Below are 18470 nucleotides of genomic sequence, written 5' to 3' on the forward strand. Positions count from 1 at the left end.
CTCTCACTTGTGCTCACGTTTAGAAGAAACCACCTACACTACTACAAAACCCGCATATTTTAGACGCTTTTGCTTCGACGCTTTGAATGTGGCGTCAGCGTAAAATTTTTAGTTCTGCTTTTTCTCGACGCTTTTACGTGTTGAAGGTTTGTTTCGACACAGAAAAGCGTCGAGAAAATCACGTGTCATACACGTGACTCCCTCACACCCTACTGCCCGCAATTTTAAAATTTAATGAAAAAAAGCGCGTTGTATTATAAAGAAATACTCCCAATTAAACCGCCCACTATTGAATTATTGATAAACTTGTTTGCTCTCTACTGCACTCTACTCATAATCAAAGCTACAACATACATCGTTTTTTTTGGGTTAAATTCTGGGTTTTCTTGCTAATCTTCAACGAATTTAGGGGATTTTGCTTTTCACTTTCAGAAATTTCAGGTAATTGATTCACAATTTGCTTCACAATTTTTGGTACCCTAATTGTTCACAATTCATTAAATTTTGTTAAATTTGGGAATTATTCTTTGCATGTCTTCGATTTACAATTGGAGTAGAACAAGAATCGATCTCTTATTGCAAGGTAATTTTTTTCCCTTAATTAGATAATTTAATTTCATTTTTTGTTCTTTTTTTCGTGAATTCTGTTTTCAAATCTAAGGTTTCCTTGTTGTTGTTGTATTATTTTTTTAAAAGTTTTTTTTTGGGTTTTTGTAATGAATTTGATGGCGTTTTCTAGGGTTTTAGTTTGGGAATTTTCGACTATGTTTTGATATCACTTTCTTGTTTTGAAGATTGTCTTGAATTGTTTGGAAAAGTTGAAGGTGTGCTGGCTTGAAGGGGGGTTCGTATGGGGGTGGTTTTTTTGTAATTTCTCTTTGAATTCTGTACCAAGAAAGTCACTGATCTACAATTCTATATGAAGACCTTTATGAACATATTCTTGATTTTCCCTATCAAAAAAAAAAAAAAAAAAAAAACAAAAACAAACTTAAGAAACTGCGAGTCTATAGTGATAGGTAAAGGAACTAGTAGTTATATTTTGCTGTCACAGAAATGCCAATCCACACACTTTTGCTTTCGTCTATTGCTTATATTGTGTATTGTAGTCCAAACCTAGCATTAGAGTGGTCTTTCCTATTATTTGATTAATGCTCACCTGGCTCAAGCTTATAAAAAGTTGATTTTAGCTTCCTTAAGAGATTCTACTAATTGCATAAGTACTGAATATTAGCTATGTGAGTTTGGGAGTTTTTTTAGTCAAATTATAGAGGCCTATTGCATCAAGATCTTACTCAATTGTTTAATTTCAACTGCATTGTTTCTGTTTTTCGATTATTAGGCCTGATTAACAATTTATTTGCGACTTGTTTCCTTTATAATTGGTTTTTACACTTCATTTTATTAGTTGATAAATTAATGTCTTTGTTATTGTCTGGGTTCTACTGTATTGTATGTTATTATACACAACCTCTAGAACATCCTGCCAATCTCAAATCAAGGCCCTTTTGTTTTTCATATCTATGTTGTTTCGTTGTTGTTATGCATCTTATTATTGTTTCCTTGTATTGCGCAGTAAGGCTTTATTGTTTCTTCTACTATTACTAACCATTGTGCATTTGTATCTGAATATACTCTGGGGCTTTTTGGTGTGCACTGGCTGTATAACTGTTCACTTCAGAGCGATTGTTGCATCCTGCAGACTAAATTGCTTTTCATAGGTAATCTTGTTATGCTTCTTTTGCATTTCCTTAAATTAGCCGTCCCTTTGTTTGCTGCCTTAGCCGTATTGTTTCTGCATTTGCTATTAATCTGTACATCCTTTGTCATTCCTACTGTGTGAGACAACTGGCCACCTCCCCTAGTACTTCACTTACCTGTTGGGCAGACAACTAGGCCCTGCATAAATTGTCTTTTTAATTTTCCCTTTTTTAATGTTCTATTTTTCAATAATCTCACAGATTGTGTTTAGATATGGGTTAGCTTCATGAGTAATTGAGATTTTAGGGTTTCTATTATATTTCATTTTGTGCTTCTGGTTTAATTCAATTTAGAAAAATATTTTTTTTTGTTTTATTTTAATTATCTTGTAGCAGAGGCTTTTGGTGAATTCTCTTGTAGATGTTGAGGATGAAAATACTTTATTTTCTAAATGATGAATGTTATTCGATGTATCTGTATAATCAGTTAGAGGGGGATGATTTAAGTGCTTCTTTGGACTATAATGCATTTACACTTGCTTTTTTGCCTCCTTCAAAATGTAAAAGCTTACTAACACTACCTTTTCTATTTTCCAGCCTTGTTCAACATCTGGATTCGCACAGATTGTATGCTCTTACTGTACTTTTGCGGCAAGAGAAGGTACACTCTACCTTAGACATTAGCTCAAAGTAGAATACATTTTTAAAGATGTTGGCTTGATTAGTGTATGTCATATACTTATTTCAATTGTGTAGGCTTGATTAGATTTCCCTAATTGGATGTTTCATGTACACTATCTTCTAATTGCTTGAAAAACATGTGCCTACTGCTTTGGAGTTATATATTGTAGATTTTCAGTGGTTTGTTGAATGAGAAATTCATCGAACTTGTATAACTTTTTTTTTGTTGTTGCATGTTTCTTTCTAATTTTCTTTACCATAACTATATTGCATGTTTCCTAGATCCTGGTGAAAGTGAAGTAGTGAACCATAGTTCAGTTCAACAATTAATCTCTCATGTTGCTAGCTAGAATTTGTCTTATAGACTGGAATGGTGTTCCTTATTAACATTGGCCTTACTTAGCCCTATCAAAGGACAGGTTAATGGTATGCATTTAAGATAATGATTCTTGGTAGGAAGTGATCATCCAAAATTGTTAAGTTGTTTGTACATTCAAGTCTTTTTTTGTACTTTATTTTCTTTTATTTTTTTAATTAATGTGTTGTTTTGCATCTGTGTAGAGAACGAACTTATCATACGCAGTTGACAAATGATGGGAAGGACCAAGGATCTGCTCTGCTTGTTGATAAACCAATGTCGTGCTTTCTGTAGACAAAACATCTTACGTTACAAAAATTGAGAATATAAGGAGTTAGGTAGCTCCTTCATGCATTCAAAGAACTAGAATTACAGTATTGAAAGTCATAAATCGATGGATTGACAAAGCATTGATTGGCCAAAAAGACCTATCATCTTCATCTCATATGAAGGTAAATGACAAATTATCTTTGCATGATCGTAAATGAAGGAAAACAGTTTAACTTTGTTTATTAGGCCTCTAATTGCTAAGTGATTATTTACATGAGATATTGACATTGTTGATTGGCCAGAAGAAGCAATTGAAACTATTCTCACTTCCAGAGCAGACAAGTTTCCAATGTCTTTCCGTTCAAATAGAAATAAAGATAGAAGAGGAGTCACCTTCTCAGGAAGAGAGTCAGAACTAAGATTCAACCATCAAGTTGGATGAATCTTTGAGGAAATTAAAGTAGCATGACAGGAGCAGTGATTTTATTGATGATGTTGCACCTGCACTCCTAACTTGAGAAATGAGGCTCCATATGAGTACAGTAATCAAGCTGCATTCATAGATCTTGTAACAGTTGTACGTAAAGAGTTTGGGATTTTGGATCCTTATCAATTCATCAATGTTCATGCAATAGCGTTTGCCTTGGATGCAGATCTGATAATGCAAATTGGTGAGTTTACAGTCACATATGTCTCCACCTTGTTGGCATGAACTACTACCATTTGAACACAATTATGGTAGCAGAAAATGGTATTGGGCTAGGGGAATCGATAAGCACACATACTCTAGTTATACAAGGAAGACACAATTTTTATAGCAATAGCTTTAAATAATTGAAATTGACGGTTTATTTTATTTTATTTTTTTTGGAAACTCTCTTTGATAACACTATGATTTTATTTTTCTTAGTGGTGAATGGTGAAAATTCTTATTATCCTTGGTACTATTGTATTTTTTGTTACCAAAGATAATAGTTATTTTTAATAAAAATATTTAACCATGGTTAATTATTTATTTTTTTAATAATAAAATAATTTTAGAAATTAATTTTTTTAAGAAAAAAAACCCAACCCCCTCCTACCCTCTCCCACCTACACAATCACCACCTGACCCTCTCCTCCGGCCAGCGGCACCCTACTCCCAACTCTTGCCGGCGACCTCCACCCTTTCCTCCCTTGCCGGTCACCATACCCCTTCCCATTTCCTCCATCCTGATTCTTCATCCCTTCTCCCACTTCCTGATTTCTACCCCAACCCTAACCCTTAAAAATTTCCCCTATTCTCTCATGCAAATCCCAATTTCGAGGATCAAATTAGGGAGATTTTGAACCAAAATTCAGCAGAAGCGACGATTTATAATTTGCCCATGATTTGATTTCGTTTGGGGAGGAAAGATTGAGAATTTGAGGGCAGAGATTAGGGGAAGGGGTGGGAGCTGGTTTTGGGGGAATCGCGATCTAAGGGAAGCGAACAAGAGGAATGAGATAGAATTATGTAATACCCCTTATGATTGCTTTAAAGGAGTTTGATATACTACTCATATCAATAAGATGCATCTTCTTTTTAGAGAGCTCATATGCTAAGATACTCCACACTTAAGCGCGCTTGATTGGGAGTAGTCTTGGGATGGGTGACCTCTTGGGAAGTTTTCTCGGTGTACGAATGAGTGAGGACAATATGCGCAGGAAGGACTCGTGTTGGTTTGTGAGGACAATTGTTGGCCCTCGATGCGCATTTCGTGACAATAGGCCCCTCCCACCTTTCATTTTGCTCAACCAAAATTTTCAAAAAAACAAAAAAAAAGAAGAGAGAGAGAAAGGAAGCCTCCAGAAGAACAAACCCCAAGCATCCAAGCATTGTCCGCCGTCGTCGTTCGTAGCCGCAACTTTGCCGGAGACTAGACGGAGCTACGTCGACCCCGGTAAGCCCCTCTCTCTCCTCTGTTCTTCTGACATTGCTAAATTTTACTTGTTTCACACATTTTTCTAACAGAATTCACTAATGGTTTGTGAGGAGGAACTCCTCCACCACCGTCGGAGTCCACCACCATCTACATTCCTTCCACCAAACAATCTACAAGGTTTTTTGTTCCTCCTTTTCTACTTAATTTTCCCCAAATTTTCAAAACCCTAACCCTAGATTTATTGAAATTGAATTGGGAAAAACTTAATAAAGTAACTTGAGGGTTTTTTTTTTTTTTTTTTTTTTTAAATTTTTTAAATTTATTTTTTTTGGTAGATATATTGAAGAATTTGGTGATTGAAAGAACATTTTGAATTTGATTTGGGTATGTTTAATAATTTTTATTGTTTACTTTTATATTAGTTTATACATGTCTTAGCATACTTTCATTTTATATCTATAAGTTTAAAGTTGGTAAGACCTTTTTATGGTCATTTGTAGGTTTCATATGCTTGTAAAATGATGTTATTGTACATTAGATTTTGGTTTTCACTATTAGATGGTTGTAGCTAAAATATGTTGATATGTTATATGTTTTATTTTAAGTCATATGATAGAAATATTGTAAAATAATATTGTTAGTAAGCATCTTGTTTTGTTTTTGTTTATATATATATATATATATATATATATATATATATATATATATATATATATATATATATATATATATATATATATATTTGTTGTCTTATGCTCCCTAAATGATGTAAGTTCACATTCTTTTGTTGTTTCAAGTCTTAAATATATTTCTCTAAGTACATTTATCATGTTATGAGTGGTGGTTGAAATATTTCATTTAAAATATATGTAGTAGGAATGTTAGAACTAATTTAGGCCTTTGTTTCTCAATTCCTACCAAAACTTGACATTTTGTTGTTCTTTCAAGTGTTACAAACTTACAATTATATCTTTAGTTCGAAAATGTTCTTTCAAGTGTTATAAACTTATAATTACCTGTAGACACCAAATTGTGTCTCCCCAAAACCAAACCCAGTGATGAGTACCTTTCGCGTCATTTGATTATCGAACGAGGTGAAATGTGAAGAGTCTTGTGATTCCTCTGTTTTAATAAAAACACTACCTTCTGTCCTGCCACTCTACCTGTTTTCTTGTGGCCGAGTTTTTAAAATAAATCTTTCTTTTTCATGCCTTATTTATGGAAAAGTCCAATTCAATTTATTCTGGTCCATGATATGGGTCCAACAATTGTGTAGTTGGATGGGGCTCGAAAAGAGCTTTCCAACGATATATTATAAACCCAATTCCGATGAATAATGAGGAAGTTATGGCCCAAATATTAAATTGGATATTAAATTAGTTTTATGGGTGACCCAATGATCAAGTGGAGGGTCCATTAATTATCATTCCTAAGGTCATTAGGAATTACTTTAATTTTCTAGAATAATTTAGAAGGTTATTTTAAATTTTAAAGAGATTAGGGCTAATAATTATATTTTCAGAAAAGATAAAGAATTTTAGTTAGAATAAAACAAGTGTTTTAAGGGATTTAATCTGATTTTGAAAGATAAAGTACGGACCCTAACTATCGAATTATATTCGATAATGGATTCCGTTCGATCGAAAGTTATCCAACAGCATCATCGCGCCGCGATGGATGCAGTTTTACTCCAATTCGAATTCAATCTTCTCTAATTGTTTCCGGACGTTTTTCTCTATAAATAGGGTCGTATTTCCTCGTTTTCAATCACCAATAACCATCAACAATCATCTTTCTATTCTCACTCTACAAGCTAGAAGCTTATTCTTTCTCCCTCTTTCTAAGCCTTCCCTTTTCAAACACCATTCGTCCATCACGAGACTTAGACACACCTATCCAAGCTTGAAGTTGCCTTCGTCCTAGACGTGAAAGGTTGATAATTTCTGAGGGTTTGGTCCCAAATCCCTATTTCAAATATTTAAATTAATTGTTTGATTTAATATTTTCCTTGAACTTACTAATGTGTGTATTGTTTTGATAGAAAGAGATACGAGGCAACAAAGTTAGTAGTTTTATTGCTCTATATCTTTAGAAAGCATGCTTAGATTATTCCTAGTATCATGTTAGGATGTCTTTATGATTCCTTATAATACTCCGTATTTTTATGTATTTTTATTAAGTATTTAAGTATTAATAAAATATATTTTTAAGGGCTCAAGTATTTTAATTAAATATTTTAAAGGGTTAAAGTATTTTAAATATAAGGTTTTATAAAAGTAAAATATATTTTGGGCCAAACGTTTATTAATTATTGGACCTTGTTTAAAATATTGTATGTAAACTATTCCTACATACTCTTATTGGAATAACTCATTTTATTTAAATAAGCTTAATCCTTCATTTGAACCCTTGTGGGTCAAATGTTTTATAATTCAAGCCCATTTATTCATTGAGCCCAAAATTAAACCCTACTCTCTACTTTATAAATACCTCTCAAAACTCCAAAATTTTCCCACACAAAAGGAGACTTAAAAATCAGATTTTGAGATTTAAGTAACTTTTCCCTTTTTCCTTATTTCTTTTATTTCTCTTTTATTTCTTTCTTCCTTTCTTTTTTTTTATTCTTCTTTTCTTTTTGTTTTTTTTTTCTTCTATTTGGTTACCTGCTTGTGCGTGCACATGTGGGATTTCAATGGCCAAGACTTGCACCCACCTCACGCCACACGAGGCCACGTCATCTCCGGCGACCACCCTCCTCACACCTGGCCAGCGCCCAGCCGCGGCCACCACCCCTTGGTGGTTCTCTCTCTCTCTCTCTCCTCCTTTATCTTGTTTTAATTATTATCCTATAATTTTATAATTTGGGTTTTTGATTTTAATTGTTTAAACATGATTAATATGTTTTATAATTGTGTTTTGATGATTAAAGATTGTAAATTCTAGATTATAAAGTGTTTAATTTTCAGATTTTATAAAGTATTAAAAATTAGGGTTTTTATTATTAAAGTGTTGATTTTTAGGGTTCTAACTAGCAATTGATTTGGGGGTTTTATATACTCATTGATTGGAAGTGTTAATAAAGCTTAAAGAATGTATCTTTATGTTGTTTTAATGAGTTTTATTTAAAATAAATTGCCGGAATTTTATTATAAGTACTACTTTTGGTGTTTTAATTAAAAGGGGTTGATTACCCATAAGTAGAGAAGGTTTTATTTGGTTTTAATATAATTTTCAGATTTATTTGAGGGGTTTAGACCTTAAAAAGTGTGCTGGAATTTTAATATATGCACTATAATTATGTTTTTACTTTGGGGTTTTAATTGTCCACTTTAAGATAGAGTTTTAAAGGTTTTAACCCAAAATTTCAGCTTGTTAGAGAGGTTTTAAAGTGTTTAAAAGTTGCTGGAAATTTGTGTAATCAAGGGATTAATTGAGTTTATAAACTTGGTATTGTAGGAGACTTTAAGTTGAGTAATTTCTAGCATTTTGGCTAGTTGGAAAGATGAATTGAGGTACGTACACGTACTCAGAAATTTATTAAGCGTGTAGAAACATTCTAGGATTTACTTAATTGATTCCATGTTAATGTCATGCCAGGAATTGGTTGGAATGGTTGAATTGAAATAAGATTGGTGATTTGAATTGGGTTGATTAAATTGAGAATGGTTTTAATTTGGTGAATTATTTGTGAAGCGTGATCGGTTGAAATAAATTATTTATTAGAATTGGTGACATTGGAATATTGTCATTGAACCATATTTTTATTATTGGCACGTTTGAAGGTTTATTAAATTAAACTAAATGTTTATTTGGTTTGGAATATTGAAAAGGAGTTTTATTATGGTTCATATAATTCTTAATAATGCTATAAGCATGAGGAAGGAGCTATTTAAGTGTCTTTGTACACGAGGATTAAATTATATTTTGGTGCCTTAGTGCACTTAAGGTGTTTTTAACACCGAGGGATAGGATTTGTGGCGCATTATGCATTTAAGGTGTTCTTGACGCCAAAGTAGATTTGAAAAGGGTTCAACATTAAATATTATGTAGTCATTAATTATTCAAGAATTAAATTAGTATGTTTGATTGTTTGAATAATTATAATGTTTGGTTGTGTTATGGTTTTAGAGTCATCACCAAGTCTAAAAATATGTAAATAACGTAAAGTAAAAGAGATTACGCACCAAAACTCTTAGAACGTATATACCTTGAGTATGAACATATGGGGGGAGTTATGGGGTTTTACATTTAACCATAACTTCTACTAGGAGTACAGGACGCTGCACATTCCTTTTTATTATTATGCGCAGGAATTCCGCTACTTACGAGTGGTTATTTTTATTGGGGCAGATTTGGAGGGAAACCCGTTCGATGCATAATCAAGCTAAATAAATAAATTAGTTTTTTATTAGATAGTCATTTCATATGTTGTGTGTTGTGAACAGGTGCAACACGGTAAGTTGTGTGATAATAGGGTGAAAGCATGTTAGTGTGTTTTATTTACGCTTATGTACTCAGCATTGCTTATTGTGTGTTTGTATGTTTGTTTGGTCTTGTCTGTACTTTGGCCCTACGACAACCCATTTCTAATGGCGAGTAGTGGGGACAAGTAGAGAGTAGCTTTTCAGGTGATGAAGCATATTCATGATGGGCGTGAGTGAAGAGCGAAGCATGCTTAGTTTCCATAAGAATATGATGTGATTTATTGCTTTATTTATTATATTATATTATGCTTGTGAGACTAACGCAAAGGTTTTAAGTTTGTTTGGTTTTAATAAGGGCCTACAATGGTTCCAAGTTATAGGTTGACTTCGTTTAACTTTGGTTTGACTCTACTTTCATTTTGGTTGACTTTATAGTTGACTTGTTTTGAATGTTTTTAAAGGTAGTCTTCCGCTATGTGTCTTTGATAATTGCCTTAGCCGTTTTCACGGTGGCGGTAATATCTTAGATTTTTTTATTTTGAGTTTTAAAAAGAGCAAAACATGTATTTTAAAGGAAAGAAATTTCTAGGGTGTTACATTCCTAGTATCATGTTTAGGGTATTAACTAATATTTCTAATATCATGTATGTTCCTAGTATCATGTTTAGGTTGCTTCCTATTTCTTCTATCTTATTAGGAATAAAACTTTAATCTTTAATGTTTAGTGATATGTTAGGATTTGTTATTAATCTTGTTAGTATCATGCCTAGGACCTTGCTAATATTATGCTTTGATGAGAATATTATCATGATGATGATGATGATTTGTTGTATAAATATTACTATGTTGCTTGATATTATTATTGTTATTGCTTGATCACGCCCTCTCTTGCAGGTTTAAAGGGAATTTTAATTTGAAATCACGCTTAATAAGATAATTAATAATTTTATTTAGGCTAATATGATTTTAATTCAAGTGATCGCCAATAATAGATTTGTTTGTGCATTAATAATCAACCGACATAGATTAAACAAGTTTAGGATTAATATATTGATTGTATGTTAGTCAGAAAGCGCACATGAATATAAGAAGAATAAAGTAGAGGCCTATTTAGGGTAGGTTCAATCTCTTTTAGGTTGGATTTGTACCTCATCCCCGAATATCCAGTCATGGTTCCGGACCACTATGGAGTTAGTGATCTCATGGAATGTGAAGGGGTGTAACCTTCATCCTGTGAATGGCTTACAAGTTCCTAAAACTTGTTGGCGACTCTTTTGCTCTAGCTTCCTTCCTTTTGGACGCCACCATGGTTAAGTGTTGATCACAGTGGGGCTCAAGTGTTAGATGCTTGAAATATTCCCAATAGTTTTTTGGCGACTCCACTGGGGACCATTTCTATTTTAATTCCTAAAATTTATTTTGGCAATAATTTAGAATGAGTGGATGAGACTCGAAAAGTCTAGGTATTCATGTGCGTAATTTTGATTGACATTATTGTCATAAGCATAATAAAGGTCCGCATTGGAAAGACCATCCGTAATGCGTAAAAAACATAGGCTTTTTACACGTAGGAAATTTGAGAAATATCTTTCACAACTAGAATCGAAAAAGCGCTGCAAAAATCGGAAAATTCTAAGAGCACAGAAAACTGTCGAGGCATGTAAGAACCGTCGCTGAGAGAACAGAGTCCATCGCAGTGCGATGGTCCCTGTTTTCTCATGCCAGGTTCTTCCAATACCAAGCCAGACGTCTGCTTTCTTGCTTTGACCGATTCTAGTACTATCTGCTCGATTTTACTTCGTGATTGAGTTTTTCTCTCTTTTCTGAAACCCATATGTGTTCTACATATGGTCATAACCCTCTGGGAATTCACGCTCCATCTACCCAATCGAACGCTCATTGCAACGAAGGGTACATCCGAGTTTGTGAATTCATCAAACCATGGAAACAAGTTTAACTTGTGTGGTCCCATCCATACGCGCCAACCCTTCCAAAGGTAAGGATTCCGTGCGATGCATCCGGACTCATAACCATGGACCCTATTTTGACTAACCATAAACCTCGAACTTTAGAGAACTAGAGCCATGGTTAGGTTGCAAACTTATTGCATCATATTGTGGTTACTTGACTACTTGTGCATCTCTTGCTTGTGCATAGCTTATATGTGTTTACACTAACCGTTTGTTTGACTTGTGTATAAGTCTAAATAAACTAATTGATGGCTATATAGGACTTTGATTAATTAATTAATTGATTAATGAAAGATTAAAGTTTAATAAAATTGAATAAACACGGCTTAGCACGACTATAGGCTCGTCCTTTTTAAAGTAGAATGCTGGAAACAGGTGCAGATTGACATTTCATTATTGACGCAGAAGTCTGGCCTGTGGCGTGACACTTAGGTGTCTATCGCGACGCGATGGCCCTGGCGGTGCGACAGTGCCTTTGTTTACGCGATGGTCCAGTTTTCTGTTTTGTGTCCTCGCGTCAAGTCTGTTTAATTAAATTATTAATAACTGAAGTCTCATTTAGTCCTTAATTGGGTCTAGACACATAGTCTGATGGTCTTACACAAGTGTCAAAGCATGCCACTTTCACTTACTATTTTAAAGCACACACTTTATGTATGTTTCACCATGACCATGTATAGAGAGTCTTATGTGCGCATGTTTTCCGTCATTTTTTTTAGGGGGGTAAGATGGATATTAATCCTCCCAATTTTCCTTAACCATTAACCTTGATTCCACAAAATGCACCCCATTTTTTTTGCTTTTTTGCCTTTTAAAACCAATAAAAGTCAAAGTCAATTCGAGTTTAGTTATTAAAAAATCAATGGTTTAATATTACAGCGTTTGGTCAAGAAGAGAAGGACGGTTAATCAGAGACAAACCCATTAGGCACAGAAAAAAGTTCGTACTAATGGCTACCCAACAAGAAGTAGATGAGCTAAGGCAAAACATTACTAACTTGACCGAGATGTTCAAAACCCTCGCTCTTCAAGTCAATGACCTTACTAGACAGCAACAGCTTGAACGTATGGAAGAAAACTTGAGAAAAATTTCCAAGGACTACAAGTTTCAGGGAATTAGCTCACAAGAGGTCACGGTGGACAAGGAGCTTCTTCCACAGAAATTCAATGCCAATGACATCCCTAGATTCAAGCCAACTGACAATCCCTATTTTCATCTAAGAGCTTTTGAAACTATAATGAATATCAAGGGGATTGGTAGGAAAGTTTTCCATTCGCTGTTTTCGCTATCTCTAGAAACCGTTTGTCAACAATGGTTCTTTTCCTTAGACAAAGAGAAGATCTCTTCTTGGGACTCTATAACAAACGCTTTCATTGATAGATACAAGTGCAACATTTAAGTTGAAACCGACCATAGAGAACTTGAGATGTTGAAACAAAAAGAGAACAAATGATTTACCTCCTTCTTCAACAAATGGAGGGAAACTTCTTCTAAGATGGTCGAAGTCCCTACTGAAAAAGAATATGTGAGGTTGTTCATCAAGAACCTCCAAGAAAAGTACTCGAAACATCTCAAATATCAAAGCAATTTGAGTACTTTCAAGGCCATCTATGACATAGGAATTGATATCGAAGACGACCTTGCAAAACAAAAAGCTGCTAGCAACTCTAACAGTGGCTAGATAGGAAAGAAGAGTGACAATCCTTCTTCTTCCAAAACTACCCACTCAAACACTGTTAGCACCTTTAAGTTGAATGAGGTCCTTGTCATGAACAATCAAGGGCAAAAGAAGACATTTAGGAGGAACTTCACACCCATTGGTATGAGTTATGATACGCCATTTGATCGACTTCATGCTAAAGCTCTCAAAAATCCTATTGGCCCTTTTGAAGATCCACCAGTCGAAAGAAGGACGGCTATTTGGAACCCCAGTGCACATTGCAAATATCACCAAGGAAGGGGCCATCTCACAGAGAATTGTTGGAAGTTGAAGGAAGCTATCCAAGACTTAATTGATAGCAACAAACTTCCATTGCCTCCTGCGAGCAAGAAGCCAAGTATAATAACGCTCTACTTTTAGATTCCTTGGCAATTTCTGATGAGGAAAACAATATTGATCCATCATCCCTCATCAAACCAATCGAAGAAACTCATGCTATCGAAGAAGAGGAGGAAACCTTTTTCGATGCCATGAGTGATTACCCTATTGGAGAACAACCTGCCACTAAAGAAGAGGTATGGCTCCTCATGAACACAATGAGGGAAGCAATAGATGTATGTCGCGAGGCCCTCGACCATGCAAAGTTGGTTCAAAACAAGCGTGTCATTGAAGAAATGATGCCTATAAAGACTACTAAAAGAAAGCCATTTTCTTTCAGTGTAGTTGAACCACCCTAAAAGAATAATAAGGCATACACACCTATTGGGACTTCATATGTAAACATGTTACAAATGCTCTTCGAGAATGGGAAGATCAAACCTCTCGAGCCAAGACCATTTGAATTGCTGAAAAGGACAGATAGATTTTACTGTCCATACCATTAATCAGGAGGACATACCATAGAACACTGTTTTAAATTCAAGGACCTAGTCCAAGGATTGATTAACAGTAAAAAGTTGGTTCAAATTCGACCAGAAAAGGATGTTAGGATCAATGGAGTGTGGGAAAGTGATGATGAGGATGTTTACTTCAAAGATATAGAAGAAACTCCACTCTCCTCTATTTATCCGGTCGATGATATTTGGGATAAAGAAGACACCTCTATCGATGTCCTCACAAGGTTAGGAAGAATGCAACCTCCTATCACAAATCAACCCATTCCTACCACTCAACAAGTCCCTACTCCAATTATAGAAGACAACGATGTCTTTAAACAATTGAAAAAGACTAAGGTAGAAATGAATGTATGGAAACTCCTAGCTATGTCCCACGAGCATAGGCTCGCAGTAATGGATTCCTTAGCTAAAGTAGGGATAGATTCAGAAACCTCACCTAAAGGTTTAGCTAACTTCCTTACCAGTGATCTTCCTAGTCCCATCAATTTGATCACCTTTTCTGACAAGGACTTACCTCCTGAAGGTAATAAGCATAATAAAGCCTTGAACCTCACAGTGGTTTGTAAAAGAATGAACGTTCCAATGACCCTCGTAGATAATGGATCGGCAATTAATGTTTGCCCACTTCGATCCGCGAGAATGTTAGGAATAAGAGATGAGGATTTGTCCCCATCAACACAAGGCATAAGAGCTTATGATAACACTCGACGTCAAGCTCTTGGGACTATTACTATGAATGTTACAACAGGAGTTATTGAGCATGTTACCACTTTTCAAGTGGTAGATATTAAAGCCTCTTTCAACCTATTGTTGGGACGCCGTTGGCATCACGACCTTAAGGCCATCCCTTCATCCCTTCACCAGCAAGTCTAGGCTATAGTTGGAGGAGTTCCTGTCACAATCGATGTTTTCCCTATGAGAATCAAAGCAATTGATAAACCACTCATAAATGCGGAGCATGATGAGAATGATGAATACCTATAGGGTTTCAATGCCGAAGAGGTCTCTTTTATCGAAGAAGAAGAGAAGACCCCTCTTCGCTACGACCTCCATTCGAACATGATAGTCAATGGTATTCTCAGAAAACAAGGACACTTTCCTGGAATGACTCTAGGAAAGAAGAAAGGAGTAGCAAAACAAATGGGACTGCCTGGCCTTCCTAAATTAGATACTTTTGGACTTGATTTCGAACCAACTCCGAAAGAGTATAAGTAAGCCTGGGAAAAGTTCAATGCACGAAGAGATGCTCGTACCTAGAAAAAGGCTATTATAATGGATGACTATCCCCTCACTCTAAATGGAAAATTCATAAAAGAGGGTGAAGATTATCCATGCCATGAACTCCCCGAACTGTTTGTCAAAGATGGGATAAGACAACCAAGGTTTGAGATATTCCTAGAGTGCAATTTCTTAAATGAGATCCCAACTCCCATCTACAAGGAGCAAACACCCCCATGCTTCGACTTCAATGTTATGGGTCTCCTCTTTGGGTACGAAAAAAAGGAGCCTAAGAGTATTGACGATGATTCTGCGCTTATCCAAACAGCATTACAAAGTGAAAACTTTGATCCCACGAAGCTCATTACTCCGGCTGAAGGATTAGTCCAAGGATGGAGAAAGACTGTGAAGGCGACTACGCCGAGTGGAAGAAGAATCTCCATCACCACTGGACAAGGACCAATGTTCGATAAGTCTGAGTCGTCTGAGTCTAAGTCTGAGTCTGAATTCGAGTCTTCTGTAGTCAAGTCTTCTAAACCTTCTATAGTTGCGTCTCCTTCTATCCCATCTAGTTCAAAACCTACTGCTAGGATAGTCAGTAGTCAAGTCCCAATGAATGTTTCTTTATTTGATGTAATGATTTCCGAATTCAATAATATGTCTTCATTTGCTTACTCCTCGTGTCATTCTCTTACCCAAGACGATGAGCATTGCTTTGCTAACAATGAAAACGATAAAGAAATAATTAAAGCAGTGGAAACACTTGAAAATAAAACACCGGTAATTGAAGACACCGAAACGGTTAATATTTCAAAAGATCCAACTATTAAAAGAGAAGTTAAAATTGGTTTAACCCTTAATCAAGAGGAAAGAACTGATATAATAAATCTACTAAAAGAATTTATCAATGTTTTCGTTTGGTCATATGAAGATATGCCAGGAATAAATAGAGAAATCGCTCAACACACTATACCACTAATCCCACGAATGAAACCTGTAAAACAAAAGTTACGTCGAATGAAACTCGACGTAGCTCTTAAAATAAAAGAAGTACAAAAGCAAATAACTGCAGGTTTTATCAAGGTATCTAAATACCCCGAATGGGTCGCAAATGTGGTACCGGTTCCTAAGAAGGATGGTAGGGTAAGAATGTGTGTCGACTACATAGATCTAAATAAGGCAAGTCCAAAAGACGACTTCCCTTTACCACACATCGACATTTTAGTAGAAAATACAGCGAATCACGCGCTTTTCTCGTTTAGGGATGGATACGCAAGATATAATCAGATTCTCATGACTGAAGAAGACATGGAAAATACTACTTTCATAACACCTTGGGGCACTTACTATTACACGGTGATGTCATTCGGGTTGAAAATCGCGGGTGCCACTTACCAAAGACCAGCAACTGCTTTACTCCATGACATGATGCATAAAGAGGTCGAGGTATATGTGGACGATATGATTGTAAAGTCAAAGGACCGTCCAGGACACCAAATAGCCTTAAGAAAATTCTTTGAGAGATTAAGAAAATATAACATGAGGCTAAACCCAGCCAAGTGTCCATTTGGAGTCACCTCAGGAAAACTCTTAGGCTATGTCATTAGCTCTAGAGGAATAGAGATAGATCCAACTAAGATTAAAGCAATCATGTCAATGCTGCCGCCCATAACCGAGAAACAAATTCGAGGATTTGTTGGCCGGTTGCAATACATAAGTAGGTTCATATCAAAACTCACTACGATATGTGAACTAATATTCAAGAAGCTCAAGAAAAATGTACCAGTAATATGGGATGACGAGTGCCAAAAAGCCTTTGATAAGATCAAAGCCTGCTAATCCTCCCGTATTAGCACCCTCGCTTCCAGGAATCCCTCTTCGATTGTATCGAACAGTTACCAAAGAGACAATGGGAGCTATGCTAGCACAAGAAGTAAATAGTAAAGAAAATGCCATCTACTACTTAAGCAAAAAGATGCTCGAGTATGAAGTTCGCTACACACCACTCGAAAAATTGTGCCTCGTATTAGTATCGGCCACAACCAAGTTAAGGCACTACATGCTTGTCCACACAGTGTATGTAGTATCTCGAATGGATCCTCTTAAATACCTCTTTGTGAAATTTACGCTCAACGGGTGAATATCTAGATGGATAGTTAATTTAGCCCAATTTGATGTAAGATTCATGCCTCAAAAAGCTATCAAAGGGTCAGTGGTTTTGGACATTTTAGCAGATTTCCCGATTGAAGATTCCACACTAATGCATGAAAATGATTTTCCAGACGAGGATTTAATGGTCACGGAAGATGATACTTGGACATTATACTTTGATGGAGCCTCAAACCAGAAGGGATGTGGCATAGGAGTACTATTAGTATCACCAAAAGAAGAACACGTCCCAATCTCAATAAAATTAGATTTCGACGTTACCAACAATGTTGCAGAATACGAAGCATGGGTGGTAGGCCTTGAAACTGCTTTAGCATTGGGAGTAAAGAAGCTACGCATATTCAGAGACTCTTCTCTCATCATCAACCAAATCTCCAAAAGGTGGAAAGTAAGGAGTGAAAGTTTGGCCCCTTTCCAAACATACTTGAAAATCCTTACTGATCAACTTGAAAAGGTAGAATATACATATCTACCAAGAGAGGAAAGTGAATTTGCTGATGCCTTGGCAAGGCTAGCCTCAATGGTTAGAAGTCCTAAGGAAATAAAGCAAATTCCTTTAACAATAGAAAAAAGGCATAAATCGGCTTATATTCAAGCCATAGAAGATGATGAAACCATCCAAGAAGAAGAAGAAGAGGAAGAGGAAGAGGAACCTTGGTACATTGACATCCTTAACTATGTCACCAAAGGAAAATATCCACTTCATGCTGACAAGAGAGCAAAACGTGCCCTAAGACTTTTGGCTTCCCAATTTGTGCTCATATAGGATGAGTTACATAAAAGGGTACTTAAAGGAAGAGCTCTCTTATGTGTAGGAAAAAAGGAAGCTCAAAGAGTAATGAGAATAATCCACGAAGGAGCGTGTGGAACTCATATGAATGGCAAAATTCTAGTCCAAAAGATAATACGCCAAGGGTACTATTGAACTACCATGAACAGGGATTGCTGTCAATATGTAAAAAGATGCCCTAAATGCCAAATATAAGCAAACTTGCAGCATGTTCCGCCATCACTACTTACCTACACTTCTCCATGGCCATTGTCAACGTGTGGAATAGATATCATTGGAAAAATCACCCCTCCTGGGACAGGAGGCCATGAATACATCCTAGTTGCAATTGATTACTTCACAAAATGGGTTGAAGCAGCGTCATATGTGAAACTTACTGCAAAGCATGTAGCACTCTTTATCGAAAGAAACATTATATGTCGATACGGAG

This window comes from Chenopodium album, chromosome 16, assembly GCF_948465745.1.
Source record: "Chenopodium album chromosome 16, dcCheAlbu1.1, whole genome shotgun sequence".
NCBI lineage: Eukaryota > Viridiplantae > Streptophyta > Magnoliopsida > Caryophyllales > Amaranthaceae > Chenopodium > Chenopodium album.